Below are 4,847 nucleotides of genomic sequence, written 5' to 3'. Positions count from 1 at the left end.
TTGCACACCTTACTAGTGCGATATTAAAATGATCAAAAATGTAAAATTGTGATGTGATGTGATATGATATGGCGAAACATTTAAATTTCTATGTGAAGAGTGCATAATAATGGTGATGAATACCAAGCTTCCTCTACACAACTGTTTAGCCCCCACCCCCGCCCACATAAGGAAACTGTAATATTGGGTAGAGAAGTAGCAACATCAGGCCTCACAGTGTTAGCACCCACCCCCATCCACATAACGGAACTCTAATATTGGGCAAATAAGTAGCAACATCAGGCCTCACAGTGTTAGTAGTGTGAGGCATAATAGGATAGCACTCACCAACATAATCACCACTTAGAAAATTAGTTTTATTATTCTAATGAATTGTTAGGATTGAAAAATACGGAAAATAAAACACATGTCCCATTAGAGAAGCCTGAGCCAATCCAAAATTAGAAATAATATTTCTAGGAAATCAAGAAATAATTTTTTAATTTACAGAAAATAGAAATATTTAGGTTCTTTCAAAACTTCTCTTAAAATTTCAAAAAAAGAATAAAAACATGCAAATTCAACACACTTTGACCACGAGGTGAATGATATAGACCTTGACAAGCTAGGGACTAATAATGGCTTATGTTAGTTGGATTTAGTTAGGATGATTAGAAATGTTGTTATCCTCCATATCAGAGTTCAATTCCCTCAAGCGATTTTGACTAGTGTAAGGAAAAAAAAATCATATTACTAAAATCGGAATAAGGTCTCACGGGCCTTCAAAATTAATATATTATAAGGAGATTATCAACCCTAATATACTATATAACCTTTGTCACGCCAAGAGTGTTGACCATGAAAAAAAAATTCTCTCAAATATCTAATTTCTACCTAAATTAAATCCCAATTTCAAAAAACTTATCATAATACCAAGCTTTCTAACATGTTAGCTCAACAAAACTATATTGACATTGGAATACTTTTTTTTGATATTTTAAAAGTAAAATATAATTTTAAGGAATTTCAAGTAATCCATTTTCTACGTAAAACCTAATAAACTAATTTCAGTTTCAATAAATTTAATCATTATCACACATTATATATATATATATATATATATATATATATATATATATATATATAAACCAATCATAAATAAAAACTATATAATACAAGAAATATCTAATACAATGGAAAATCATAAATACATGAAAAAACTTTAAAAATAACATTAAGATGTTTTATAATTAGTTAAAAAATAGAGATTAAAACTTTAATAATAGATAAAAAAAATTGAAATTAAATTCAAGAAAATTGTTTCATATTTAGAAATAATATCGCATTAATAATAACATAGTTGAATTTATATGTTTTGGTACAAAAGAAATGTGAATGTGAAATAAATACATTTGAAATAAAACTTAGAGTTCCATTAAATATATTTTATTTTTGAAAGTTTAAAGTTAAAAATGATATTGTTTTGAAATTATAATCTAAAATGTTACGGTAAGGTTTAAGAGTTTTAATATAATTAAACATTTTTTTAATTTTTTTTCAAAAGGTATCTTTTATTTTATTTTATTATGACATAGTATTTTTAAAGTTTATATAGCAAAATTTATATGTATTTATAGTTTAGTAATGGATTTGTATAACTTGATTAAAAATAAAAAGAAATATAAAGATATTGGGAAGGATTTACAAAGGAAAAAAAATTATCTTTTTTGTTTTTCATTTCAAAAAAATAAGAAGGTTATGCCAAAGCTAAATCCAAAGCAACCAAATCAATAAATATAAGGGTGAAGGGTTTTAGGCTAGCACACAATTTCAAAATTCTAAGAGCACACAACACTATTTTTACCAAACTCCATTTTAAAACATACAATCCAATTACTTCTCAACCTTTTACAAAAGATACTTTTTAACATTATAAGATTTCTTTAAGATCTAGAGACATAGTTCTTCCCTAAACATGGTCAATAATCCTTTGTAGAAATTACTTGTGGATTCAAATTTCTTATGAAATGTATCTAAATCAAAAGACTTGAATCTACTCTATCAATTGCGAAAACAACTAAACTGTCGAGAAATTCCAAAGCATATATGAGACAAAATTCAATCACACATTACACAATGATTCTCTAGGGGAAAACAACTGCTCAAAACCCATCCTATCTGTACATTAAATAAATCAAAAAATAGAAAATATTTACAATGTTTGCTCATGCCTTAGGAGCCTTTTCACTAGTACAATCTATCTCACTACTCAACAAGCTACCTCCTATCAATACTTAAACAAAGCAGGGCTTTCCCAAGTCGCTATTTCCTTTCGTTGTTTCTCAAGGAATTAGCCTCCTATTAATTAGGGAAGTTCCCAATTTGAATTGCACAATTCCCAATAGGCCTTCCTTTGAGTGCATGCACCAACTGTAAACATCGATTATGCTACAACTGATAGTACATTTCCCTTGAACTCCAATCTCAACTGCGTAACCTGAGTTATCTATATGGATGAGATAATTTAGGTTGATCGATCAGTTTAACTTGATGATCAATCAGTGTGAAATTAGTTACACACCCTTGACTGTGCCTGAACTAGTTCTACTAAGAGTGAGATCTAGTTACACTAATATTAACTCAAATTAACTAATCCTGATTACTACAAATCAGCAATCAATCATGTAGAAATGAACTCAAGTGTCTCCTACTTGAATTAACTGATTTAACTGAAAGATAAGTCTCATATCACTTCATTTCATTCCTCCAAATTTTTCCTTGAAAATAGAATTCAAATTTCTCCTAATTTAATTAAGGGAAAATTAAATTAGGTCTCTGCTTGAGTGGATGTCCCCACTCGATCTCCTCTGTGCTTCTCCATTTGTGGTTGCACCAAAACTTCTCGAGGCTAGTTCTAAGTCTCCATTTTCAGAGGTAAATTAGTCTCCCTCTCAACCATCAAGCCTCTAACCTTTGCCTTGCTCTTCACCGCTTTGGATGCATCTTCTACCTCAAGTGCATACATGTTATTGACTCTAGTACCAATCTGCTTCACCTACCCCATGGCTACGTGCCTCAGAAAGGCTTTACCATTACTGAAGATCACATCATAACCATGGTATTCCAACACTACTATGGAGATGAGATTATTCTTCAAACCTTCAACAAACAACACATCTTTGAGCTTGAGAGGGGGGCTCAACTACTTCTGAAAATTGATTTTACCAATACGAGTCATGTTGTAACATTATAAGATTTATTTAAGATCTAGAGACATGGTTCTTCCCTAAACATGGTCAATAATCCTTTGTAGAAATTACTTGTAGATTTAAACTGCTTATGAAATGTATGTAAATCAAAATACTTGAATATACTCTATCAAATGTGGAAACAATTAAATGGTGGATAAATCCCAACGCATATATGAGACAAAATTCAATCACACATTAAACAATGATTTTCTAGGCGAAAGAAACTGCTCAAAACCCCTCCTATCTGTAGATTGCATAAGTCAGAAAATAGAAAAGATTTACGATGTTTTCTCAAGCCTAAGCAACCTTTTCACTAGTACAATCTATCTCACTACTCAACAAGCTGCATCGTGTCAATACTTAAACAAATCCTGGCTTTCCCAAGTCCCTATTTCCTTGCGTTGTTCCTTAAGGAATTAGCCCCAATTAATTAGGGAAATTCCCAATTAGAATTATTCAATTCCCAATAGGCCTTCCTGTGACTGCATGCACCAACTGTAAACACTAATTATGCTACAACTGATAGTACATTGCCCTTGAAATCAAATCTCAACTCAGTAATTCAAGTTATCTACATGAATGAGTTAATTTAGGTTGATTGATTAGTTTAACTTGATGATCACTTAGTGTGAAATTAGTTACACACCCTTGAGTGCGCCTCAACTAGTTCTACTAACGATGAGATCTAGTTACATTGATAATAACTCAAATTAACTAATCTTGATTGCTACAAATTAGCAATCAATCAGGGAGAACTGAATTCAAGTGTATCCCCTTTGAATTAACTGATTTAACTGAAAGGTAAGTCCCATTTCAATTCAGTTAAATTCCTCCAAATATTTCCTTGAAATTATAATTCAAATTTATCCTAATTTAATTAAGCTAAAATTAAATTAGGTCTCTGCTTTATTTCATGCACCATCGTAGCACCTCCCTGCCACACTATAATGATCAGAAGTAAGAGAAGAGTGTGGACTCCTGTACCAAGGGCAATGATCCATGATACAATAAATTTCTTATACTTGCGTGAACACCCAATCACGTTTTGGCCTGCAACCCAACTATGACATCACCCCAATAGTGACTATTGTACCTACCAACAATGCCTCTTCGACTCTACGAAGATTGACTCTTTTACAATAATGACTCTTTCAATGATGACACTTTTACAAATTTACAATGATGGCTCTTTTACAGCACTGACTTTTTGACAAGACCTAATACTTGACTCAACATTTCTTCTTGGATTACTTGCAGCTCCTGAGATACTTTGTTCATGCTTCAAGTAATGTTACTTTGGAATTGCATGTCCTTATAGTATGTGTCTGAGTTGTTCTAAAGTGTCATCATTCCTGCAAATGCATTAACAAGCAAGGGCTAAACAAATACAAAACAATATACTTGCATTGTCCTGAAAAAAATATGTCATAGATGATACTCAAAACTCAAATACAAACACTAATCATACATAGCTTGTTGTAGAAGACTTACCATTCACTGTTGATGTGTGGTCCTTATTGCAGTGATCCTTGAATGCATACTTTTTCATTTCTTCTAGGAGCTTGATATTGAATCTGTTGCATCTATCTAATTTTGGATCTCTAAGGTCTGAAATTT

Source organism: Pinus tabuliformis, chromosome 1_2 (assembly GCF_031772625.1).
Source record: "Pinus tabuliformis cultivar Carrire ecotype Pingquan chromosome 1_2, CPIR1, whole genome shotgun sequence".
Classification (NCBI taxonomy): domain Eukaryota; kingdom Viridiplantae; phylum Streptophyta; class Pinopsida; order Pinales; family Pinaceae; genus Pinus; species Pinus tabuliformis.
The sequence above is the reverse complement of the archived record's forward strand: the minus strand, read 5'-3'. Positions refer to the sequence as shown.